Source organism: Ambystoma mexicanum, chromosome 9 (assembly GCF_040938575.1).
Source record: "Ambystoma mexicanum isolate Mex_15411 chromosome 9, UKY_AmexF1_1, whole genome shotgun sequence".
NCBI lineage: Eukaryota > Metazoa > Chordata > Amphibia > Caudata > Ambystomatidae > Ambystoma > Ambystoma mexicanum.
The window spans coordinates 201,390,100-201,417,861 of record NC_090931.1 but is presented as its reverse complement, the minus strand read 5'-3'; the positions used below and the strand labels follow the sequence as shown (position 1 = coordinate 201,417,861).

The following is a 27,762-nucleotide window of genomic DNA, read 5'->3' as shown; positions in this document are numbered from 1 at the left end:
CTATTCCTCCATACATTGTCATGAAATCCCTCTTTCCTTCTCGTGCATGCAAAGCTCTGCCTGCTGCTCATGGCGCTGCCTCCCACCTTTTCTCTCTGCGCGGCACACAAGCCATGCTGATTAGGCCTCCCTTCTCTGTGTTTCTACTAAGGCAAAGGTGACCTCTTATCAACCAAACTGTTTACAAATTCTTTTCTTTCACAGTGTACCATAACAACTTCGCACAGAACCAAGTAGCTTCTGTGTGTCTCCATTCAGTGGAATGGCTTTATAATGCCACCTAAATGCTTTCTAGCGTTTACTCTTTCTCTCGCAAACCCAAGCGCTACATAATGCAAACTCATTGCATTTTCTAAGTGCACACTTAATGTGTGTGTCTCTACATGCATACATAACCTAACATTCTCTACATGTGTCTACATTGCATACCAATGTGTCTCTAAATGACACTACATGGCATTTCAAATATGACAGTGTGTCATTCTATAAGCAAATGCAAATGCATAATGTGGCAGTCTATTTATATGGATAGTCTAATGTTACTACTCAATAATAATCAGAATATATGATGGATAACTAAACATGATGCAATGATTCCTAAATGGTTAATACTGAGTAATGGTTCTCTAATGATTCTGTAATGATAACAAATCAGGCCTCTCCATATTATCAGGTTCTACACAGAGACCGAGAAGAGACCTGAGAAAGGCTGGTTGGGGAAGGGAGACATTCCTCCACCATTTCTTGAACTGTGCTATAAACCTCAGGAAGGCTGGGAAAGGGAGGCGTCACCCAGCAGTTGATAAACTGTGCCAGAAGCCTGGGAAAGGTAGACATTCTCCCAGCACTTTTGACTACTTTGAGAACTTTCAAAACCAATAACTAACTTTTTGTCCAGGGGAAGGGAGTCATTCCTCTGGACTAGGAAGATATTTTTTTTATTTAGTTTAGCATAGAGTTTGAGGGACAGATAGGATTCTGACATAGTTTAGTTTAGTGTATTATTTGTATGGCGCCGCCTGGCCCTGGGGCATCCAGGCGCTTGAAATCGTTACAACAAAGTAATATAATACAGCATGGTTCATAGGTGGACAATACAGAAAATTTAGAATATTATCAAACAATTACAGGTAATGTGTAAGGTATTGCAAACAAGGCAGAATTTGCACGGGTTGCAATAGTGGGGTAGAGATGGCCGTTCTAGGCTTCTTTGGTCAGTAACCAGGTTTTGGCATTGTGTCTGAATCTGGGAAAGGATGGTCCAGTTCTAAGATCGAGTGGTAGTGAGTTCCAGAGTTTGGTGGCAAGCACAGGGAAGCTAGAGCCTCCTGATTTTTGGAGTTTGTATCTGGGTATATTTAAGCAGTGTGTTTGAGCTGATCTGGTTGGACGGGATGAGGTGTGGTGAGTGAAGTTGTCTGATTGGTATCTGGGTGCTTGGTTAGATAGGCATTTGTGAGTGAGTGAAAGGGTTTTATATTCAATTCTCTGCGGTATAGATAGTCATTGGCAGGAGCGTCTGACGTCGGAGATGTGTTCATGTTTGGGTATGTTCAAGGCTGCTCGAAGGCCGTTGTTTTGGATAACTTGCAACTTATTAATGTTTTTCTGGCTGGTGCCCAGGTATAGAGCATTACAATAATTGACTTTGGAAAGGACTAGCGCTCTGGCTAAGGTGGTGCAGTTGGAGGGTGAGAGGTAAGGTCTGCTGGCATTGATGAGCTTACAAGTGTAAGCAGAGGCGGATGAGATGGCATTGATCTGTTTTGTCAGTGTGAGGGAGGAGTCGAGGTAAATCCCTAGGGTTTTGACGCTGTTGGAGACGGAGATGTTATTTCTGTCGATAGTGAATGACTGGTAGTTTGTCAAGTTTGTCATCGTTGAGGCATAGGCCGTGCTTGGCCATCCATTCTTGGATAATGGAGCAAATGTTGTTGAGTGCTGTGCTGTCTGTGGATTAGTCGCCTGTTAGTGGGATCAGTATTTGAGTGTCATCTGCATAATTCATGTAGAAGACACCCAAGCGGTCCAGTATGTCAAATAGGGGTTTTGTAAATACATTGTACAGTGTAGGAGAGACGCAGGAGCCCTGAGGGACGCCACATGTGACTTGGGCTGGTTTGGCAGAGGCTGTAGGTGCAAAGGACTGTGGACTCTTGCATTTTGACATCCCGACTGTGACATTAGTATTTTTGGTTGAGGCAGGGAAACCCCACTTGGAACTAGGGCAAGATAGGCTTTTCTTTTCATTTTCTCACTTGAATAAATGTTTATACCGACCACAATGACCCCTCTTTGTCAGAGTCTTTTCTTCACTGCCACAGGATCCATAGAATATGTAGGAAAAGTTTCCTAAAAGAGAATTATTTCCTAACAGTTGTGGAATTTTGTGCAAGGGGGTTACTGCATGAATTTAAAGTAAGGTCTGGGTCCATTAATTAATAGGTGGAGGCAGTTAATGACAGATAAGGAACTCAAAGGTACAGGGAGATCTGTCCAACATGGGTGTGTGGTGTGTTGAACCAAAAGCACAGCTCAAATCAGAGGACATTATTCAAATAAAAAAAAAACGCCTCAATGATCCTATTGCTGAAAGGGATTCCCTTCCCTTCCTAAAACTAAGGTGCTTGTCATAATGTCCAATAACCAAAACAAAGTCCTCCGTCCTAACCTGTCCAACTATCTGGCCCTACCACCAGATGAAAAACAGAGAAATTACAATTCACTCTGAGGGTTTCTCAAAATGTTGAAAACAAATGTTCCAGGACACAGTTCCTCTCCTGAGTTACTGCAACAGTTTTTACAGTAAGAAGCCCACTCTTTATCAGTTCTTTGTATCAAAAAGACAGTCAGTCAGTGTTTGATCCATACATTCAACACGGTTTTCATTTATTTTATCTAGTGGGGTACTCGACTAATCCTCCTCCAACAATGTCTTACGTTGATGCCCACCTCGCTCCCTCTGGATTTCCCACTACGGGACGGCATGGACTTTCCACTTGGCAACTCAACATTCTTATGCTCCTGATCATTGGTATTACTAGTTCTTGTGTCCCTCAGGACCCCTTGGTTCTGTTGTAAACCAGGCATGGGACCCCTAGCCCCTGGACTGCTCTTGGTGCTTTCGCCTAAAGATTGTGTCCCTTTCTCACCTTGGGACTCTGCTGTTCTGTGCTTTCTTCACTCTTAACTTGTTTTGAATCACTCACGACTCTCCAGTCCAGACTGACTGTTTTGGGGCTTCGTAGCTGGAAACGAGTTTGGGGTTTGGTTTACCCTTTCACAGCGATCTACTGCCTTCTTTTTCACTGCACTTACGCCAAAGAGGCTTTGTGATGTTTGGGTCGGCAGCGTTCATCCTCGCCTGCTGTTTGCTTTCCTCTCTTCTCCGGGTGCGTCACCACTGTGCAGCATACCCATTCATTATCTCTCTCTGTCTCTGTCTCTCTCTCGCCCCCCACTTCTTGGTGGGGGGGCTCAAGGGGTTTCTCCCCCAGCATACCTGGACTCAGCAGCTTTTTGCGTGCTCTGGCCCTGCATGGTTCCACCTTCAGGCATTCTCTGTTCTGTGCTGCAGCGGCTTCACAGCATGTCTCCTCCCCTGCCACCCGCTCTGTGTGGGGGAGTCTTCCCCCCTCCAGGCGAGAACCCCAGTGTTTTACAGTCATCTTGGGAAATGAGAACAGGCTTCTGATCAGAGGAGGGTTCAGTAGTGGTGTTGGTCAAATGTTATTTCAATCTTTACAACTTTTGTGGTTCCCATATAGGCTCAGAGTATAGATTCTACTGGATTTTTTTTACCCTAACCCGGGAGTCCTTGTCCCCAAAGAGAAAGTCATTCCCAATAAGGTCCTGCTTACCCAAACTAAAGAGAGGGTCTTGCAGAGCGAGTTCACCTCCTTAGCCTCAAAGGCAGCGTCTCCCCCTTGGGAAGAAGGGATGAATACCCTAGATTCACCCATCACAGGTGTCACCATAGGGGAAACACACATCAAACTCAAAGCACCCCAGTTCTCCTGATATAGTCAGGTAGCGCTAAACTACCTCACCTAGGGAGGAATAGGGCATTGCATGTTAGAGAAAAAGAGGGCGGCAAGAGGAGAAAGGAGGAAACGCCTGGTTGGAGTGTTTGTCTTCAGGAGAATGCATGTCAAGGTGAAGGATGAGATAATTGTTCTATAGAGGACTTGGATTTAGGAAAGAGTTGTATTGAAGAAATAAATCATCCAAGGAGATAGTTTTGTTGGTATGAGGAGGAAAAGAGATACCATTAGTAGAGAGAAGAGATTATTTTGCTGGAGAGGAGGATAGAGCCAGACCATTGTAGGAAGGAGGGTTCACCTACTTATCCAGAGAAATGATCGTTGTTTCAGAGGACCACACTGGTCCAAGGAAGATTGTAGATGCGGCTGGAGACACAAGACCGTGCCACTACACTGAGTAACATGGAGGGCAGCATTGAATGAGTCAGATATTAGTGGGAGGAAATAATCTCTTTTCGCTGCTTTCCTCCCACAGATTTCTATGAGACACCCTTTCTTCTTGCTTTGTTTGGACTCCCAACCTTACTTCTTGGAGGTAAGTAAAGCTTTCTTCTTTACTTCCCTGTGTTTTTTTCTCATTCTTATGGGTAATCGGTTCATAAGAATATTCATAGTGGGAGACTGTCTCTTTATGAACTTCTTGTATTTTTACAACTCTACACATCATCCTAAAGTGAAGTGCAGTTAGGATACTTTGTATCCTTACTATTTTTCTAGAGTGGCTTTTTGGTTAAATTTACACTGTGCCCAAAATGGGTTGGTTGCTGCTGATTTCTTATCCACATTTGCAATTACCGAAAAAGTCCAACTAAGGGTTTAGTAAAACTGAGACGGAGACAGTACAAGACTCTTAGTATAAGGCTGTACCACCTGAGTATATGGTAGTGTAGAGAAAGCAGCCAGGCTTATCTTAGATGGGATAGAGGGCTGCAGGAAAGTGCATAGAACCTGTAGTATACCAAGGATTCAATAGAAACACTTAAAACCAGAAGTACTACAGAAGGTTTGTTATATGGACAGCCAGCCTCCCAGTTTGAACTGGATTCTCGCAGTCAGGCTGGAAGACAAAGGGGTGTGAAGTTTTGGACTTCTCCCTCGCTTCCTGCCTTCACAGACACTCTGAAGCCTGGGCGGGCTTGACCGAGGTCGCCCGCTGGGGATAAAATGGACACAAAGGATTTTCCTACCCTGGAGGTCAGGGGAATGAACAAGAAAGGACAAAGAACACTAAAATGACGAAAAAAGAAGACGGGCCATTTTGTCAAAATGGGCACCCTTAGGTGCCTTTACCGCAGCTGTGAAAACAGCCCACGCTAAAGGTACACCGAATTAGGAAAAAGGTTCACTGCCACGAGCCATTAAAGCTAAGCTTGTCCCTGTAACAGAAATCTTGCAGTTAAAATGAGAAAGGGGCTACATTGTGTTTCCCCAGCACTCCACATAAGGTGGGGTGTGCAATTCTCACCTAAATAATGTATAGAGAGGATAAAATATCTTTTCTATCCTTAGAAACGGTAGTTCTCACAAGCTTAGCCAGACAAAGTTAAAGGGGAGCCCCAAGAGCAACCCTGCAACAATAAAACGATATATACCAAAAGTTGTCAAAGAGGATAAAATTAAAAATATACTATGGAGAGTCTTAAAAATGACACCCATAAAAAGAGTAAAAGATTCGGTGAGTGTGGAAAAAGGTTCCACTCACTGAGGTATAGGGAAAATTAATCCACCAGTAAAGCAACAAGTTCTCGGGTTGACACAGGTCAGGAAGATGTATCATTGTGAAGGCGAGCGTCCCCAGATAGCACGATCCTCCCCACAATGAGAGACAATAATGGACTCTCCCAGGATGGGAATAAGGCCAGGCCAAAGTGCGGGTGAGCTTAAATGGGAGTTTATCAATCAGAATAGGGCACGCAAAGAACTCTACAAACTCCGAGAGCGCTCTGTCTGACAATAGCAAAGAAAGGCGTATATATTTACAAAAAGCGTCATAAGAACCTACATGCTATAGGGGGCACAAGTTAGTGGGGATTGGGTGGCGACGACTAGCTATAGGTGCTGCTGCGATGTGGTTTGCCGCGGCTGGAAGACGTCACTGGTTACCCTCGTGGGTTGGGCTGGGCCTGGCAGGTCAGCTGGGCTCATCCGAACGGTGTTGTTGTGCCAACCGTGACCAGTGTCAGAGATGAATGTCTTTCCTGACTTTCTGCCCTAGGGCCACGCACACCGCAGTCATTCAACATTGCAATATTATCTTCTCTGGTAAATCTTCCAATAGGTTATTCTACAGGTTAATGCAACACAGGAGGAATGTACCTAGAGTGGAGTCTGTTAGCGATTCATCAATACATGGTTACCTTCGTCCTGTTGACCGGGTATCATAGGTCGTGGGGTTGGGTCTCGGGGCATGGGACAGGCGGTCCGTGTTATGTCTTGCTAGAAGTCATTATGGATGTGTTCCTGTAATGTTGCAATAATATTGGGTGTCCTAATTTTACAGGGGCCATTAACCTAAGGTGAGCCGGTGGGTTGTGGAGCCTAAGAAGGGGCGCCTTTGGATCGGTGTTTTAAGGCCGGGGTTTACTGCTGGGTTGTAAATAATTCAGGTGGCAGGCCGTGGCCTTGGGTGCTGCGGGGGAATGTGAATGCTTGAAGCGGCTCCAGCCAAATTGGGGGAGGTGGAGCAGGGCAGCACAGGCCTCTGCTTTTTCGTCTGGCAGGCTTCACTGGGGGTAAGGGGGAATGGCCTTGCATGTACTCGCAAAGGTATTGTCCTCGTGTGTTGCATATTTTAGGTGGAAGAGACATAAACATTCACATAATATACAATACTCATTGAGTCTTTTCAAAGCTCAAGTTTTTTACATTGCTAGTGCCATCCATATGGCCAATTCGAACATATTACTTATGCACTAAGTTTTTAACAACTACAACATTTTGTTATATGCCTATACATGCGCAGTAAGTGAGGTAGTAGTAAGGTTGGTGGAGCACACAGGAACAATCTGCCAATGAGACTGGCGGCAGTGGCACATGATGAGCTTGGACCTACATATGGTGCCTTTTCATGCACCCCTTACAGGAGCTCTCAATATGGTTGCATTTGTCTTCCCTTGCACTCTAGCAGCATTAGTTCAGTTATGGCGCGGGACAGTGGGGTGCAGTCTTCTCGATGAAACACATAACATGAAAACCCCCGGGACGCTTTTACTATTTGCGCATAGCTACAGGGATGTGGGTGCTTCATCCCTAATGTCATATGAGCACACATTCTGCCATTTTTATAGATTTTACAGGTTTTTTTAGTCGTAGAGGTTGTGGAGAGAAAGCTTTCATCACAGGTGGTTTGCTGATTAGTATTTGGGGACTGTGCTTTTGTCAGGGGACCATTTTACAGTTCTTTTCCACCCAGGCCCTGCTGGCCGGGTCATGCTGGAAACAGCGATACACTGCGGAAGGTGAAATGTTGCAGTGTTGGTATCTAACACTAGCTCATGTCCGTCTGTTCGTGGGAACGGGCTCTCAGCGGATCTGCCAGAGAGCTGTGGCCACAGGGATAATTGAAACTTTCCAAGGGTGGGGGCCGCGCTGCGGTGCACAGGGCTCAAACCATCTTTATTAGACAAAATGGTTTCCAGGGTCTAGCTAAGTTCAGCAGGTTTGGTCAATGTCTTCAGCCAGTGGCCCATCCACCACCTGGGCCCTAGTGGCAGGGAGGACCCCTGACGAGCCATGGACTTCACCGGGGGAGAGGATGCAGGGGAGGGGGGTCTCCTGGACCAGTCCTCCCATACATTTCCCCCCTTTCGTTACTTAAGTAACAAATTCTTTAAATCCTCCAATCTCATGCACTCTTCCTCGTCAATTATAGCGTCATCCCATGCAGGTGTGCCTTTTATCGGCATCCATGCCCTGCACACCCCTCGCAAACTCTCTCCCCTCCTAGCATATTCATCTGGGGTGCAGGTCAGGTATATACATCCGCTCTCCCCTTCCAAGTCCGCCCACACCTCCTCGTACCATTCCAGTATACGGGGCTCTTTAATTGTAGTATGCCACAATTTATCTACTATATCCTTGTCGTGGTACCTGGGCACTATCTGGTATCTTGGCGTGTCATCTGTTCCTGTTTGTACCTGTACTTCCTGCATAGTTTGTATTGTACCGCGGGCGTTGCCAATTGTCACCATCATCATTGCACCATTCGGCACTGCGTTAGCACAACATCGAAGACCCACCTGGCACAGGCAAAAAATGAAAAGGAGGAACACTACAGCCGGCATCAAAAATTTGACAGTCATTCCCAGCCACGATGGGACCCAGGCGAAGATATTGTCGAACCATGTGCTTTCTTCTGCTCTACCTTCCATTCTCATTCTTTCTCCTAGGTTATGTACTGCTTCGATCACATGGGACAGGGAGCCGTTATCTGCGTCTTCGGAAGGTACGAAAGTGCAGCAGGCACTTCCAATTTTTTGGCAAACACCTCCGTCCACTGCTGTCAACAGGTCCAAGACATACCTGTTTTGCATGGTCATTAGCCGTAGTGCTCGCAGTTCCACTTTCATACAGTTCTCATTTGTTGTTTGCTTAGCCGTTGCACTCATGTCCGCATACCATTTATTTGTCTGGTGGGGGTGTCGTGGGTCTTCCATTTTGTCTAATCCTAACCCATAATATTCATCATATTTCCTCCTCCCCGCCTCCCTTTTCCGTCTGTTATTTCTTTTTCTAAGGTATTTCCCAGCCTCATGGGCGATGGACAGTGTGGGCCCCCCTTTCGGCCTCCCACCCCCCTTTGCCCAATCATCATATAATATTTCATATCTCGCTGTCATTTCTTCATTCTCTTTCATCACGCTATCTACCAGTGTGTTTTTTCTTACGGGAGCGGGCCGGCTGGTGGGGGTGTTATATAACCAGGATATAGCAGAGGGGTTACGATCATTTAGACTGCGGGCATTGTAATTAGATACTTTTGGCGGGGAAGTTGTGCTGTTTTGCATTTTTTCCTGCAAACCTTCATTTTGCCAGATAGCAACATTAGACAGTGTCGTGTAATATCCCCATACCAGTTTAGTTCCATCCCATACCAAAAAATCACCTTCTTTAGTATTTACAATTGCTGTTTCATTTGTCACATTAGTCCCGTTAATCCCTCCCCCCTCGTTCATCTCGATAGAGATGAACGCTATAAACCAATACGTAAGCAAGCCAAACATAATCGTAAAGAATAATGTAATGCATACAGACAATCCACACTCATACGAATATCTACATCTCTCAGCTAAAAATTCTCTATATTTAATAAATCTATCCGTTGCAGGCTGCCCGTTAGTTGCCATGGTAGTTCCTGTTAGAGATATAAAAGTGCATTAAGTGCATGCATGTAAACATTTTTGTTGGCACTATGAGTGCCAAGATATCATGGAAGGGGAATGGGATTGTGTAGGGGAGGGGGGGTTGGGATGTACAGAGAAGGGAGCAGACAACGTACGTATTCTTCACATTGTTATTTACACATAAATCCATTTTTTTTTTTTTTTTTTCAATCCTTCATCATTATCGATAACCTGTAATATAATGTTTCTCGTTAACAATTTTCTCTGTCAGGTACACTTCTTCCACTCACATGTTCACATTCACTCATCATTTTCATTAGTATTGTTTGCTGTTGTCTGTGCCTCCTCACCCACCTCTTCCTGCACACTATTATATGCCTTTCGCACATCCGTCAAATGCATCCAATATTTGAGCCCCTTAACTTTTACAGCCGTAGGGGTACAAAATACCACTTCATATGGTCCGTGGAACCGTGGCGCATTCCACCGGCGCACAAAGCTCCGGACATAAATGAACTCTCCCGGCATCAGTTGTACCAGTGTTTCAGGTTCCGTTAGGGACTCCGTTGTGTTCCCTTCTTCCCTTGTGAATGTTGGTGAGAGCTGCTTTGATATCGCGCGCGCTGCCCTAGTTAGCTTTTTCAAGTATTCTGTGAACTCCTCTCCCAATATCGCAGCACTTCTGTGCGCGTCTGAGTGTTGGCGTAGTGGGGAGTGTGCTGTGAGCATTCGTCCCCCGGTCACGATTTCGTGCGGGGACAAATGGTGGTCCTTGCTTGGCTGATTCCTCAGCTCAAACAGCGCAAGGGGCAAACAGTAGATCCAGTTTTTCTTTAATGAGAAACACAATTTGGACAATCTCCCTTTTAACAGTCCGTTCATCTTTTCTACCACGCCATTACTTTGAGGATGATAAATTGAGCACAATTTGTTTTATTCCCAATAATGTGGTCACTTACATGAAGAGCTCGTTCACAAAGTGAGTGCTGTTGTCTGAGCGAATTACGTTGCAAATTCCCCAGCGTAGGGAATACTTCCCTTACGAGGAACTTTGCAGCGCTTTTAGCGTCAGGTCGTGCACATGGGCCTGCTTCCACCCACCTCGAAAATGGGCATACAACCACAATCATGTAGCGTGCCCCATTACACCTTTCCCCCATATCCGCGTAGTCAATGTGCAGTTCTCTGAATGGCCCTATCGGTTTTGGAATTGTTCCCCTGAGTGTACGTAACGTCATTCCAGAGTTGTATATCTGGCACGTTGTGCACTCCATTGTCAATCTTGATATGTGGTCCTGGAGACAGGGCACGAACCAGTCTTCTTGTATCTCTGCTGCAATGTGTTGTTTGGTGTTGTGTGCTGGAAAGTGTAATTGCTGAAATGCTATTTCTAATAGTTTGACCGGCATTACTACTTTCCCTGAGTTGTTCTGTCGCCATAGTAAGTCTGTTGCTGATTGGCTGCACCCTCGTTTTTCCCACATCAGCTTTTCATCACCACTTGCTCCTTCCTGCAGCTCTAGTGTTTGTGATATGGGCATCGCATTGTATCCTTCTGGGAGCTCTTCGTTTGTCTTGTGCTGTAGCATGTACTCACCTGTTTCATGTTTTTCAAAGTATGAGGCTTCCTTGGCAGCAGCGTCCGCTGCCGCGTTCCCCAAAGACACAACGTCTGTGTTGGACGTATGTGCTTGGCACTTCACTATTGCTACCACTGTTGGATCTTTTAGGGCCTCAATCAACTCCTTCAGTAGCTCTGCATGTTGCACTGGGGTCCCATCTGCTCTTCGAAACCCCCTCCGCCCCCATCTTGCTAGACCTCCATGTACTGTTGTCGTCATGTAAGCTGAATCTGTGTATATTGTTACTGCACAACCTTTAGCTGCATGTAATGCTTCTATTAGGGCAATAAGTTCTGCTGTTTGTGCTGAGAAATGTGATGGGAGGCGATACTGCACTAGTGTCTCATACTCGCCCTCTTCTAACCTCACCACTGCCAATCCCACATGTTTCTCTACCGTGTCCATGTCAATAGATGCTGACCCATCCACAAAGTACACCTCCCCCTCGCTCAGGGCATTCTCGCACACCACCGTGTCGTTCCCTGTTTCCCCTGTGTAAGTCGCACAATTGTGTTCCTGCATGTCCTCTAGTGTGCATGGTTCTGTGATGAATGTTGCCGGATTTACTGTCCTGCATCGTACCACATGGATATTGGCGCTGGACAATATTATTTCATAGGCAGTTGCTCGCTGTGTGGTCAGTGTACTTTTTGATCTCTCAAGTATTGCAAATAAGGAGTGTTCTACAAACAATGTGACAGGGCATCCCATTACTATTGTGGCGCTTTTCTCAATGGCGAACGCGGCGGCGGCGAGTGATTGCTCGCACGCGAAATGTCCTTGCATCACCGCATCCAACGTGCCACTATAGTAAGCCAACGGTTTGTGTCCTAGGGAAGTCTTTTGTGTCAGTACAGCTGTCATGAGTGTTCCCTTGCAATGTGAGAACAGGTAACATTTGCGTTCATAATCAGGATTGGCGAGTACTGGAGCACTCAAAATCAACTCTTTTAGTGATTTAAATGAGTCGGCCATCTCTTCTGACCATTCTATTTTCCTGTTCTCTTGTTGGGCCTCCTTGAGTGCTTGCAGTAATGGTCTGGTGTAGGCTGCATAATCTAATATCCATGCTCTACAGTAGTTACACATTCCCAAGAATTTCTGCATCTCCTTCACTGTTGTGGGTTCTCTTACTGATCTTATTGCTTCTACCCTGTCAGGGATTATTCTTTTTCTGTCTTTTGATATCAGCTGCCCCAAGTACAGGACCTCTTTCTGACAGTATTGTAGCTTTTCCTTGTCCACTTTGTACCCCTTATTTGCCAGCAGCGACAGGAGTGTTACTGAGTCTTTTCTGCATGTTTCTTCATTCTGTGCGCAGACAAGTAAATCGTCTACGTACTGAATGATTGTGCTTTCAACTGATAAATTACCCAGGTCTTCGTGTAGTATGCGGTTGAATATGCTTGGGCTTTCACAGTATCCCTGTGGTAATCTGCAATGCTCGTATCTCTTTCCCCCTAAGGTGAATGCCGTCGGGTATCTGCTTTCTTCTGCTAAAGGGATGGAGAAGAATGCATTTTTCAAATCAACCACTGTGAAATGTGATGCCGTTTTTGGGATACTACATAATATTGAAGCAGGGTTCGGGACCAAAGGGAACTCTTTCTGTATGACGTCATTTAGGGGGCGTAAATCCTGGATCATCCTCCAAGCCCCTCCCTTTGCTTTTTTGATCGGGTAGATACAGGTGTTGCATGGTGAGTTTGAAGGCACTATTATTCCTTGTGCTAATAATGCATTTATTGTCTCTTTTATCCCTTCCTCAGCTTCACGGGACAATGGATATTGCTTTACTCGGGGCAACATTGGCCCTTGTTTGAGTTTTATGACCACTGGCGTCACTCAATGTAACAACCCTACATCATGGGGGCCTGTTGTCCACAAATTGTTTGGCACCAGTCGCATGTCATCATCAAAAAATGACGGTGGTGTTCCTACCACTGCCATCAACTGGACGGGAATTTGTCTAGCCTGAATCAAAATGTCACAGGGCATTGCTACTTCCATTATTATTTCGCCATCATTGTCTGAATCTGAGAAGAGATCCTCATCAGATAAGTCCCGTAGGGCAATATTGGCGTTGATGCACAGTACAGTGCGCCATTCACATCCATCTATGTCCATCCCAATCACTACAATCCTTTTTGCTGATACCTGTACAGCATGCAAGTCTAAGGATACCACTGACCCTGGTGCTATGTCTGGGCGCACTATTGGGCGGAAGACGAATTCTGCGGGTATCCTCCACTCCAGCTTTTTTAGCTCAGGAACTACTTGGGCCAGTGTTTTTAAACCTTCAATGAACATTCTTTCGTCCACCGGCAGGCCACGTATTTCCGGAGCAGTTGTTTGAGCCTGTACTACCAGCATTACACGTAATGGGCATATTCCTGGTGTCAAACACACTATTCCTCTTTCTGTGAATGATATTGTCATGTTAAGTTTGCTAAGAAGATCCCTTCCTAGCAAGTTTATTGGCGATTGTTCATAATAGAGTAAGGGTGTTTTTACAGTTTTACCCCCCACTGTCACATCCAAAGCTTCTGTGTAAGGAACTTCAATTACAGCCCCAGAGAACCCCTGCGTCTCTAACTTCCGGTTAGATAACGGAAAATGCCCTCCCTCATGCATGATTTCTCTGCTCCCGAATCCACCATGAATATGAACTGCTTGTCTCCTATCTGCGCCCCTACCAATGGTTCCTCTGCTGCATCGTAGGTTGTAGATAGAACAGGACACGCAAGTGTTCTCTGTGGGCTGTCCTATGCAGGGTGTCTCATTGCCCCCCCTCCCCCTGGTTGAACACACTCCCTGAAACTACTGATACCCCACTATAGGGGGCTGGTGCTGGGGCCCCATTTGCTGCAGTTGCGAAAGGATTACCTGGGGCGTAGTGTATAGTGTCATTATTCTGTGGGTGATTCTGTGTTCTGTATTGATGTCCCTGCCTTTGCTCAGGGTACCCCTGCCCTGGGTCCTTTTGTTGCTGTCCCATTGGGAGGCCATATGGGCTCCCCGGATGAGGATGACCATAGTGTTCTACCTCTGGAAACCCGTTGTTTGTTCTACTCCTACACTCTCTGGAAAAGTGCCCCCACCTCCTGCAGTTCCAACAACTTCCTTGCGCACCCCTGGGACCCTGCCATCCGTTTCCTCCCATTCCCCCGTACCCTTGTCCACCCCCTCTTTGGCCCCTGTACCCATCTCGTCCCCCTCGAGGGGCCCACTCTTGCCACTGCGGACCTCCACTCTGCTCCTGTTCGTTCCACTGCCGTTGCCCTGCTCCTGCCCAACTCGTTGCCATCCTCCCTTGTATTGCTACCAGCCTCTCCTCCTCCTCATCTCCCTCCCTGCTGCGTGGGAGCGTGGCTACTGCTGCGGCGACCTTGTATTTGTATTTATTTTATTTATAAAGCGCAGCCAGGCCCAGGGGCATACGGGCGCATAAGTTAGATCTGGTTACAGTTGCAATAGAAAGCAGTCAATAAAGGTTACGTTACATTGCAGTTACAGGTGGGTACAAACTTAGTCATGCAAATGCATATATACATAGTCTAGTATAAGTACATTAGTTACAAAAGTGTGCCAGTGACAATCGATCATGCTGGGATCAGGCGGTTAGGGTGTCATAGAGTCCATGTTGTGAAGCCAACACTTCGTGTTATGTTTAAATAGGTTAAATGAAGGTTCTGCTCGCAAAAGCGCAGGTATTGTGTTCCATAATTTAGAGGCTTGTACAGGGAAGCTAGCACCACCCGAGTTATGAAGTTTAAATCTCGGTATGGACATAGTGTTAGCTTGTGGTGCTCTAAGTGGTCTTGAAGAAGTGTGAGGTGTAAGTTGGTTGGTGAGGTAGGCTGGTGCAAGGTTGGCCCTGGCTTTATGTGTAAGGGCCAGAGTTTTAAGGGATATTCTGTGCTTGACTGGAAGCCAACGTAGTTTGCGTCTGGTCTCCGAGATGTGCATCTTTTTGGGGATGTTGAGGGCAGCTCTGATGGCATTATTTTGAATTACTTGCAGTTTGTTGATATTTTTGTAGCTAGTGCCTAAGTAAAGGGCATTACAATAGTCTATCTTGGATAGGACTAATGCTCTAGCAAGAGTAATGCAATTGGGTGAGGAGATGAACGGCTTGCATGCAGTGATCAGCTTGCAGGTGTAAGCGGCTGATGATGCTACTGCATTAGTTTGTTTGGAGAAGGATAAGGTGGCATCAATGTAAACCCCAAGGGTTTTGGTGTTATTTGACACGGGAATGAGATTGCCATCTATGGTGAAGGATTTAAATGCGGGGTTGAGATTTTTGAGTTTGGCGTGAGTGCCAAGGATGATCAACTCGGTTTTTTCGTCATTGAGACAGAGTCCATGATGTGCCATCCATGCTTGAATTACTGAGTAGATTTCATTAAGGGTTTTGCTGTCTGTTTCATAGTTCCCCGAGATAGGAATGAGTATCTGGGTGTCGTCCGCGTAATTGGTATACGTGACACACCTTCACCAGCTTTGTTTGTACTAGTTTCGCCTCATCTGCCAATCTTCTCTGCGCCACCTCCGTTTCCCTCTCTTTTATTCGTTTGCAGTGGTGAACTATTATGCTCTGAATTTCGGGCCATCCTTTTGCTTCAATACCTGCTATTTTGTCAAGTGCCTTTTGCACCTCCTTTGGGAGCCCCTTCTTTATTATGAAGTAGAATAGTGAGGTCGATTGATACCAGGGCGTGCCCGTTTCTGCTCTCCACATCTCTTGGACCCGAAAAATGTAATCCATAGCATCTTCCCCGTCATTCATTGTACATTGCATTTCTGACTGCAAATCTGGGGTATCTGGAAACGTTTCCCGCAAGGCATCCCACACCCTGGCACGTACGGTGTTAAAAGAGGCACCATCATGACGATCGCAGTCTAACGTTACTCCCGGGAAGCCAGCTTTTACCCATACCCTGTCAGCTTGATCCCCAACTGCTGATACTAACAAACTCTTCACGTCGCCTATTGCTAGAGGTACCCCGGCTGTGTGTTTCTAAAATGCATATATCCACTTGCTTGCCCCTCCTGATAGCGGGGGCAATAACTTTAACAAATAGGTCTTATCCATCTCAGCCCAGGGTATGTAATTCGGCCTCCCTCCTCCCCTGTGTATTAGTGGGGGTTGTAACTTCCCCTTTGTTGTTGTATCTGCACTCACCTTCATTCCTGATTTTCCTAATGGTGCCATTTTTCCCAACCTGTTCCTTAGTCGTCCTGTCCACTCTTCGTCCATTGTTCTGCCTGAACATGCGCCATCCAACCCCTCACTTTCCCCTCCCATTGCCATACTCAGCCTTTCACTTTCTTCTAAATCTTCTCCTATATCACACAGTAGCTCCTCTCTGCCTCCTGTGGTCCTTATCTCATCGTCCGTGAACCCCTCTCCTCCTCCTAGTTCAATTATTTGTGTCGGTTCTTCTTGTATCCTAAACAGTATCTCACCTTTTTTCCACCCTTCTTCAAATGTTCTATTCTCACTGTGCGCTCTTGATGCAGGCTCTGATCTAGCGGCATTCATTGCAGTCCGCTCACATATGCTTTTTATTCACGAGAGCTCGTCTTTGGGTATAGAGAGCCTGGATTCTAGGTCTCCTGTTAATTTCTCTATATCCACCCTTGTTGTACTTACCTGCTCTCGCTCCCTATGACTCTCATATGGTGGCCGTGCTGTTGGCCCTTGGGTGGTACTTGTTGTTGGGGGTACATAAGTTGGGTCACTATATCCCTCTGCGGGCACTGGCTTATTTAGTATTGGGTACAACCTAGTTACCTCTATCGGTGGCTCCCCTTCTGGCAATACCTTGTCATCTTTTGGTATCAGTAGTGGATTGTCAGTGGTAGATGGTAGATCAGTATCTAATTCCCTTATCTTAGGCGGGGGTATTTCTTCAAACAGTCTCCATAGGTCTAATATTTCTCTCCTATTGTGTAGCTCCTTCCCCTTGTATTTCAAACAAATGCATGTGGCTACCATATCTAGGACACTCTTGTCAAACGATCCCCCTTCGGGCCATATTTGAGGTAATCCTTCTCCCTTCAACTCTGTGATCCACTGGTCATGATATTTCTTAATCCGTTCTGCGTACCCAGGTAGATTCTTACAAATATGTGATAAGGGTGTTTCTGCCCCCATACTTCGTGCTTGCTTGATACTGATGTATCTCTATATATGTCTATATCTCAATATAAATGTATCACCATATGAGTTCACATATTTATGTCTTACTGAACGTGGGGACCTGCGTGTTTTCCCGCCACCTGTACAGTATGAGGATGGCTGCGCACAGCCTCTATTCTATACACTTTAGGGGGCACGTACAAGAGCAAACCATCAATAACTTCGATAATTTTACCCAACAAATCAAGGAAATAAACACTCACTTTACCACATTACACTCTTCTTTGTGATATTTCTTCTGGTCACACTTACCGTAACCATACCATAATTACGCATTTCTGACCACCTTTACACACTCACTATAACAAATATGTTCTGACACATACGATGCTTACACACCCATAAGCAGCACTCTATTCACAGCCCAGTTTGTCCTCCCTTTCCTCCCTTGCCAGCTGTCCCTGTCCGTCTTACTCTGATATATATTTGTCTCCTAATTTTGATGTAAAATTGTCTTTCTACTTAGATTATATCTTTTTTTTTTTGTATTAACCCACTTTATTTTCCCGTAAACCCAGAGAGAAGAATAGAAATAATAGCAGTCACTAATGTATTCTCCGTGTCTTCCTTTACCAGACACCTTTATCTCATTTTCCACTTCTTCATATATTCCCAGTACTAGTCAAGATAGCACTATGCGGCGCCGCCTTCTACCCCTTCGCAGAGCTAGGTTCCCGTCTCTTTATCTCTTTTCACCTCTTAATCCTAATGGCCATATGCGAAGAAAAAGCAAAGAAAGTTTAGAGTGGCCCTCAGTAGACCCAAAGTGTCCCCTTTCAACCAGCCTCGATCCCTGTCCTATATTTCCTCCCCTTCTCCCTTTATGGTCGCTCGCACTCAATACTCACGTGCCCGTCTTGAACCGAGAGTCTCCGAAACTGGGTCCGTCCAGGCAGTGTTGCCGTTCGCTCAACGGTCAGCCCCGGCTCCGGCGAGCGGTACTCAAAGGGGATTTTTCAACCGGGATCCCGTACCCTCTCTCTGTTGAGTGCGCACTTCTGAGCGTACCGGTCGCCGTTGGCGGGAAACCTTCCGGCGCACCGTGCGTATCCCTTTTCGACCAGAGATTTTCGTGCCAAAGGGGACGGTAGGGATATATATATATGTTAGGAGAAAAATAAAAATCACGCTTTCGGGGTCACCACTGAAGGCGAGCGTCCCCAGATAGCACGATCCTCCCCACAATGAGAGACAATAATGGACTCTCCCAGGATGGGAATAAGGCCAGGACAAAGTGCGGGTGAGCTTAAATGGGAGTTTATCAATCAGAATAGGGCATGCAAAGAACTCTGCAAACTCCGAGAGCGCTCTGTCTGACAATAGCAAAGACAGGTGTATATATTTACAAAAAGCGTCATAAGAACCTACATGCTATAGGGGGCACAAGTTAGTGGGGATTGGGTGGCGACGACTAGCTATAGGTGCTGCTGCGATGTGGTTTGCCGCGGCTGGAGGACGTCACTGGTTACCCTCGTGGATTGGGCTGGGCCTGGCAGGTCAGCTGGGCTCATCCGGACGGTGTTGTTGTGCCAACCGTGACCAGTGTCGGAGATGAATGTCTTTCCTGACTTTCTGCCCTAGGGCCACGCACACCGTAGTCATTCAACATTGCAATATTATCTTCTCTGGTAAATCTTCCAATAGGTTATTCTACAGGTTAATGCAACACAGGAGGAATGTACCTAGAGTGGGGTCTGTTAGCGATTCATCAATACATGGTTACCTTCGTCCTGTTGACCGGGTATCATAGGTCGTGGGGTTGGGTCTCGGGGCATGGGACAGGCGGTCCGTGTTATCATGTCTTGTTAGAAGTCATTATGGATGTGTTCCTGTAATGTTGCCATAATATTGGGTGTCCTAATTTTACAGGGGCCATTAACCTAAGGTGAGCCGGTGGGTCGTGGAGCCTAAGAAGGGGCGCCTTTGGATCTGTGTTTTAAGGCCAGGGTTTACTGCTGGGTTGTAAATTTCAGGTGGCAGGCCGTGGCCTTGGGTACTGCGGGGGAATGTGAATGCTTGAAGCGGCTCAATCCGAATTGGGGTAGGTGGAGCAGGGCAGCACAGGCCTCTGCTTTTTCGTCTGGCAGGCTTCACTGGGGGGTAAGGGGGACTGGCCTTGCATGTGCTCACAAAGGTATTTTCCTCGTGTGTTGCATATTTTAGGTGGAAGAGACATAAACATTCACATAATATACAATACTCATTGAGTCTTTTCAAAGCTCACGTTTTTTACATTGCTAGTGCCATCCATATGTCCAATTCGAACATATTACTTATGCACTAAGTTTTTAACAACTACAACATTTTGTTATATGCCTATACATGCGCAGTAAGTGAGGTAGTAGTAAGGTTGGTGGAGCACGCAGGAACAACCCGCCAATGAGACTGGCGGCAGTGGCACATGGTGAGCTTGGACCTACATATGGTGCCTTTTCATGCACCCCTTACAGGAGCTCTCAATATGGTTGCATTTGTCTTCCCTTGCACTCTAGCAGCATTAGTTCAGTTATGGCGCGGGACCGTGGGGTGCAGTCTTCTCGATGAAACACATAACATGAAAACCCCCGGGACGCTTTTACTATTTGCGCATAGCTACAGGGATGTGGGTGCTTCATCCCTAATGTCATATGAGCACACATTCTGCCATTTCTATAGATTTTACAGGTTGTTTAGTCATAGAGGTTGTGGAGAGAAAGCTTTCATCACAGGTGGTTTGCTCATTAGTATTTGGGGACTCTGCTTTTGTCAGGGGACCATTTTACAGTTCTTTTCCACCCAGGCCCTGCTGGCCGGGTCATGCTGGAAACAGCGATACACTGCGGAAGGTGAAATGTTACAGTGTTGGTATCTAACACTAGCTCATGTCCGTCTGTTCGTGGGAACGGGCTCTCAGCGGATCTGCCAGAGAGCTGTGGCCACAGGGATAATTGAAACTTTCCAAGGGTGGGGGCCGCGCTGCGGTGCACAGGGCTCAAACCATCTTTATTAGACAAAATGGTTTCCAGGGTCTAGCTAAGTTCAGCAGGTTTGGTCAATGTCTTCAGCCAGTGGCCCATCCACCACCTAGGCCCTAGTGGCAGGGAGGACCCCTGACGAGCCATGGACTTCACCCGGGGAGAGGATGCAGGGGAGGGGGGTCTCCTGGACCAGTCACATAATTGCTATGAAAACCTTACCTAACAGCAGTGCCATGAGATTTTCTCCTTTCCTTGGCTGTGTCTGAGCAATAGCTATCCATGATTGGATAGTGTGACGAATCTCATGATGTTGTCCCTGCTCCTAGAGGGAGAGACCCTTCCCATGAGGCCAGGGAGGTGAGGCCGCTACCTGATAGTCCCCCTGGGGATGGCACACAGTGGGTAGATTTCATTGTGAGGGATTCCCCTTCTGGAAGACGGGGAGGACATGAGGAGCCAAACCGGGCCACCACACATTCACCCACATTTCTTTCCTCATCTTCTTTGCCTTTCCCATATCCTATAGGTTCCTCTATGTATCTTTTTTATAGCAGTGATATTACTACTGGGACGAGGAAGAGCAGGGCTGACTCCACTTAGTCATCCCTTCAAAGAACTGTGATAAAGAAGATATACTGGGCCTCATCACAAGTTGGGCGGTATCCCGACTGGGACACCGCCCAACCGCCTACCCTTTCCGGCGCTATTAGTGCCGGATCAAGGGTTTGAGCGATAATGGGTAGTCCCCATTCCCCATTGGGACCATTGTACCCAATGGGGAGTTTTTGGCGTAATTACCGCCGGTGGTATTATCGCGCTGTAATTGCACCAAAAATCAGCATTTTTGTGGCACATTTAGTTGATGGTAAATGCTGCCTACTCATGTTTGTGCGGACCCTTAAATGCAGCGGTAATATTGTTACTGCCGCATTTAAGGACTACTGCCTCACTCGTGATGAAGCCTACAGAGTCCTAAACAACCTCTCAGAAAACCAGAGTGAACGGTCTAGTTATTCAGTCACAAGTAGCTTAAAGATGGAACTAACATTTTTGTCAGTCCCTTCTGGGAGGCACCACGAGCAGAGGTCCTTTCCCACGTTAGGAAAAGTTGAGACTGCAGCTGCTGACCGGAATGAAACGAGTAAAGTTCCAGAGTCCCTACCTGCCTTGCCGGAAGTGTGGCACGAAGAGAATGGCCAAGACAGAAGGCCCAGGTACAGGAGAGCGCTGCATGGTGCAGGCGAGTACGTGCGTGCTGTGAGGATCTACAGGAGAGTGGCAGAGCCGCATAAAGCAGCGCGGGAACAGGAATATGAACTGAGACCCGAGAAGGAGGCGAAGGACTGGGAGTCCCTGAGAGAAAGTACAGGGGCAGCCGAGGGACCTCTAAGACACTTCAGAAACCATTGTAAAGGGTCCTTGGACGCACACTTGAGAAGCCAATATAAAGGGGTCTGGGACCTGCATTTAAGAAACCAATACAAAGCGGTCTGCGACCCGCATTTAAGAAATCTGTACGAAGGGGTCTGGGACCCGCATTTAAGAAATCAATGCGAAGCAGTCTGGGACCCACATTTAAGAAGCCTGAATGAAGCCGTCTGAGACCTGCAGATACGAGGTCAATACAAGGGATTCTGGGACCGGTATAGGAGAAGCGGAAGAAGGGGTCTGGCCCCCACACATGAGAAAGGCAGTCCCTGGCTGGGAAGTACACCAGGGCTGTCCAGTGAACTGCCAAGAGAAGCCTAAGAAAGACGTGGGGAAGGGAGAAATCCCCCCCCAAACACAGCGAACTATTAAAGGAAGGGATACATTTCCCCAACCACATTGACTTGCCAAGAAAAGGTGAGGAAGGCCTGAAGTAAGGGAGAGATTCCCCCTACTTTACAAACCATACCGTCCAGAAGAAGGGAGTCATTCTTATGGACCCTGAAGAGACAAATCCTTTTTAGTTTTGTTATAAGTGTGAGGGTTAGAAGTAAGATTTTGACACAGGACAATGGACTTTTTACAGCATGGGGTCTGGCATGGATTTGCATGCTCATGAATATTCCTCGTCAGGCTGAGAATCCTCAGTAAAAGATAAACAGTTTCACTTTCACTTACAAAACTGTATTTCTCCCATAAACCAATCGCTGTCCTCTGGGTCATACTGCCCCCAGCCAATGACAGTCCTCTCCCTAAGCCCCTCCTCTGGCAGCCATCTTCAGATTTTTACCACACGCTTCAGTGTTGTGAGTCCTCGAGTTTTGCTCTGCGAGCTACTACTCGGTATTTTGTGGGTTTTTTGTGGAAAAAGGTTCTATTTTTGTTTCCGAAGGAGCCCGGGTTCTCTTCTCTCCATCCGCCAACAGCGGGCCTCCGTTGTCAGTGAAGTTCAGTGCCCCTCAAGAGCAAAGATCGTCGAAGTTTGTAGAAGGCCATCGGGCCTACTTCGCGCCCTTCCGACCATGACAGAGAAGAAAGAAAGAAGATCCCTCTTCAAGCCTTGCACCAAGTGCGGGCTCCAAAATGTATTTGTGGAGGATAAGCACCTACAACGCCTCTACTGTTTGCATCCGGAACACAAGGAGGGAGATTGCGAGATATGCCGCGGATTCTCCAGGAAGACGACAAAGGACAGGCACAGTAGACTAGCAGTGGAACAACAAGGCGTCTGCCCCATGCCCCGAGGCCCGAACAGGGGCATGTGTCCCCCAATGCCGGCCGGTCTGAGGGTCGCACTTCTAAGTCCTGTGAGGGCACCTCATCCGTGGGGGCCCAAGATAAGGCCAAGCACGGCAAGTCTGGGTCCACCGGGGTTGCTGCGGAAGCGGGTCCCACGGCAGACAGGGCACGATCGACATCACCCTCTGCCTCCATTGCCAGCCGGCAATCAAGCTCCCCCTCGAAGAGATAGTAGTATATCCCGGCTAAGCTGCGGGAGAAGCCAGAGAAGCTGCAGACAGAGGAGAAGAAGGCTGAGCTTCCCAGGAAGGCCCAGGCAGCACAGGAAAAGTCTTTGTTGACGATAGAGTTGGTGGCAGCTGCTCTTTCGAAAGCTAGTGGGCTGACCCTCAGAGGATAGCTCCCAGCGCCGAAGGTATCCCTCCCTCTGAGGCGAGAAGCCGCAGTGGTGACTTTGACAAGGTCTGCCGGCACTCCGGAGAAGGGGACATCCCCTCAAAAAAAGAGGGGGGCAAGGAGGCCTCGGTTCGGAACCCAAGCTGTGTCCCAAGCCATGGAAATTACATCCACGGAGGACGAGGATGTGGAATCCCTACACACGGTCCATGAGGACGTGGAAGAGGACGAGGAGGGCGATGGCGATGAGGAAGGCGCGGGGACTAGTGTTCCGATCACGCCAGTCCTGCCGAGGGATGTGTCTCTGGACATCCTATCAACCCTCCACACCTTGGTGTCAGAGATCCAGAAGGAGATGCCACAAGGGCCTGTTCCAACGGTTCCCCAGTCCCCTGACGATCCACAGACGAAGAAAAGAAAGTGCCATCTGATGCCTCCTTTTCAGCCTCTGCACCCACGTTGGGTCCCAACTCCCCCAGCATACCCGGACACGGGTACAGGGACGGATACGGCCACGACGCAGAACAATGACAACAATATCTTCTGAGCGGACAGCGGGTCCCTGCAGCCTAGGGCGTCCCCACTGGACGAGATGGGATTGTTTCAATCTATGATATGTTCCAGCTCATGCCAGTGGATACCAGGAAGGAGGATTTCCTGTGTACCAGCGGCGCAAGGCCAAGAGGAAGATGCTCATGGCTGTACCCCTCCTGGCTGACGTGTGGGAGGAGGGCCTAGCCCTCTTGAAGAACCCTTGCACAGCTCCAGACAAGCGAGATAGGCTGGAGAAGAAGTAACGGAATCTGCTGTCAAGTGGCTGAGGTCGCAACCATCGCCGAATTCTGTGGTTTCGGCGACCACAAGGAAGCGGTCATCTAACCCCTCCTCGTCGTCTTCAGTCCCTCCGGACAGTGAGGGTAGGAAATTGGACACCATGGGGAGGAAGGTAATCTACACTGCAGCGTCCACCATCAAGGCAGCCAACCCAATGGCGTTCCTAGCCAGATACAACAGGGAGCTATGGTACAAGCTGGGGCCTATTTTGGAGTTCTTCCCCGATGACAAGAGGATGGAGGCGATTGCCCTCTTCCGGGAGGAACAGATTGCGTCGGAACATGCCATCACAGTGGCGCTGGACGTTGCCGACTCAGGGTTTTGCCAAACGGGTAACGGTGTCTGCCTTTGTCACCAAGGCTGGATGAAGGCCACAAATTTCCATCGGGAGGTCCAAACGAAGGTACTGGACATGCTTTTTGACAGAGATAACCTTTTCGGAAAGGCTGTCGACGTGTCCCTGCAGTCCATCAAGGCGGATACGGAGACGGGCCCTGGGCACCCTCCAACAGCACCGCTCGAAAGGTTTCTCATCTTTGTACCGTCAATCTTACATATCCACCACCCAGAAAGTCCACAGAGGCTGTTCCCAGGCCTACAGAGGAGGAGGTTAGCGTCGTAATCGCCAGCAAGGTAGGACGCTGATGCTGAAGCAATCCTGAACTGGCCAAGACGTCGGGCCCCCACACATGCACCCTGGTGGGAGGCCAGCTGAGGTTCGTCAGCAAGTGGAAAAAGATCACCACCGACAGATGAGTGCTGGACGCTCTTGCTCAAGGACATACCCTGGAATTTCAGTACAGGTGTCCGTGGATCCCACCGATGGCATGTCAGGAACAGCACACCCCTCAGCTCTTGGAGGAAGTACGGGTCATGCTGCGAAAAGGGGCGATAGAGTTGGATCCCCAGCGACACCGGGGCTCTGTAGTCTACTCCAGATACTTCTTGGTAAGAAAGAAGACGGGGAGCTGGAAGCCCATTCTAGACCTGTGACGGTTGAATAAGTACCTCAAGTCTAAGAAATTCAGGATGGTCACATTGCATCACGTGCTCGGCCAACTGTAAAGAGGAGATTTCTTGACGTTGCTGGACCTGGAGGACACCTACTTCCACGTCCCCCATTCACAGGAAACACCGAAAGCTTCTACATTTTGTGGTGCAGGGACAGCACTACCAGTTCAAGGCCCTACTCTTTGGCTTGAAGTCGACCCCCAGAGTGTTCATGAGGTGCCTGGCAATGGTGCCGGCCCATCTGCATCTACGAGGGATACACATACCCGTACCTCGACGACTGGCTCATCCGGGCCCGCTCTCGTGAGGTTTGGCAGTCGGAGACATGGAGCCGGCCGTCAAGCTACTGACGGATCTGTGCTTCGTCATCAATTATCCAAAGTCCAGCTTGACACCATCGCAGAACGCGCTGTTCCTGAAAGCCAGACTCCATACAGTGTCCTGTCTGGCATCACCCTCGGAGAAGAGGGTAGCGGCCATTCAATGGAAGGCTCCTGCAGCCCTAAGGTTTGGAGGATATGAATTGCTGGCAGACTGCAAGGAGGTCCTCATCAAGGCCAGGGCATCGTCGACTGAAGTGCAACGGTCACAAGTGGAAGCATTTCCCTACGTGGTGCTGGTCACAGAAGATTACCCCTCCTCTGAGGGTCACAGCCCCACAGATTCTTCCATACTTGCTATCCTTGGCCAAGGCTGGACTGGCGCACGCCTCGATCAGAGTACATATGGCGGCTATCTCCCGCTACACCAGGTCTCCACGAAGGTCTTCACTTTGGTCTCATCGGCTCATCAAATCTTTCCCGCCAGTGAAGGGCCCTGCCCTGGCATGGGAACTCAACATGGTTCTGATGAGGCTCATGGGGCCCCCTTCGAGACTATGCATCAGGCCCCTCTCAAGTTCCTCTTGTGGAAAACTGCTTTCCCTGTGGCCATCACCTCCGCCAGGAGTCTGGGTGACATACAGGCCCTGTTCTGCAAACAGCCGTACCTGACCTTACACAAATCGAGGGTGGTGCTGCAGACGCACCCCTCTTTCATGCCTAAGGTTTGTTGGAATTCCACCTCAACAAACCTTTGATGTTACCTGTTTTTTTCCCCGAAACCTTCATCTCCGGCTGAGAGGGCCTTGCCCTCGCTGGACGTTGCTCGTGCCCTGAAGTTCTACGTGGCATGCACAAACAGTTTTCGAAAGACTTCACAGCTGTTCGTGAACTTTGGTCCTGGAACCATGGGAATGCCTTGTCCAGGGCTTCCATCTCAAGGTGACTCTCCGGCTGCATCATGGTGTACTGCTGTGTATTCGTTATTCATGAGCATGTGAATCTATGCCAGACCCCATACTGGATAAGGAACAAGTTACTTACTTGTAACTATTGTTCTGATGCTTGTGAATCTGCTTAGAATCACATGCTGTGTGTATAGTCCGAAGTGGTAATCGCAGAGTATTGCATCTTTCTATCGAAGATCGAAAGGGGACGTCGACATGGGCGTGACTGTAACACTATCCCTAAGTGACGTGCAGTGTACCCAAAATACATCACGCAGCGAGGTCCCTCAGATTGTTTTTTCCGCCAACATAGTTGTTCTCCTAATGCAGAGCATGCAAGAGTTTATATTGCTTACTTTGTCCGACGACCTATGGTCGTCTGGTCTCCCGACTGATCTTCTCGTCGACTGCCTCATGGGCTTCCTGCCGCTGAAGACATCCACAACTGCTCGGGACTGTTGAACTGCTCGACAACTGTCGACCGCGTGGCCTCGGCCCTCTGGCCAGGCCCTTACAGTCGGGAGAGTGGGGCCCTGGGTTTATTCTTCAAGAATGTATTTTTTTTCCCCTTCTCTTTCTCTATTTGGTCTAGCTGCCATCGCCCTCTGCTATGGAGAGGACGCCCTTTAAATTTTGCCTGTCGTGTAAAGGCAAGTTTCCTTGGAAGGACACCCATCGCCGTTGCAATCACTGTCTGCCTTGAGACCACAGCGAGTACTCATGCAAGTCCTGCAAGCTCTTTCGACCGAGAACGTTGAAGGACAGGCGGACTAAACGGTGGGCAGCCTACGCTATGCAGGCCGAAAGTCATTCCCCCGTTGGTGCCGTTGCTTCGGATGACAAGGAATCCATTGGCAGCCATGGCTCCGAATAGGAAGCCATCAAACTTTCGGTGGAACCGTCAGGCTCCCAAATGCCTGTGCCCAGCCCTGACAGACAGGCCACCGGCTATTTTATGGGCAGTTCACACCCCGGCGCCACACGCACCACAAATATCTAAACACACAACCCCTAAGGCCTCCTCGACGGAGTCGTCGAATAAGCGTGCAACGCCAACAGGATGCGAAAAGCTTCGACAGCGCCTCCCGAGCCTTGCGGTTTGGCGCCCTCCATGCAACAGTCTTCACAGCATGCGACTGGGCATTCCTCTGGAAAGGGCGTTCACCCAAAAAAACATATGGGCACCGACACACCGTCCAAGGGCGCACAAGCATCTAAGGCTTCGGTGGAGTCATCGACCACGACTCTGCCATCTGGCACGTCAAGACCTTCCATTCAGCCGCCAAAAATCTGCGAGAGCCTTTGCAGCTATTATTTCGGCAGCTACAGACCACAAGGGCACCCCCTCTCGCCGAGAGGAGTATTCTGAAGCCCCCCAGCCTCTCTCGAAGGCCTTATTAGGAAAATCTCCCCCT

General features: G+C 48.1%; 1 protein-coding gene across 1 annotated transcript in view; it reads left to right on the top strand.

The window, feature by feature from the left end:
* The window catches only part of BUD13 (BUD13 homolog), a 340,704-nt gene that overhangs the window by 264,134 nt on the left and 48,808 nt on the right, over positions 1-27,762 (top strand). The window lies entirely within an intron of this gene.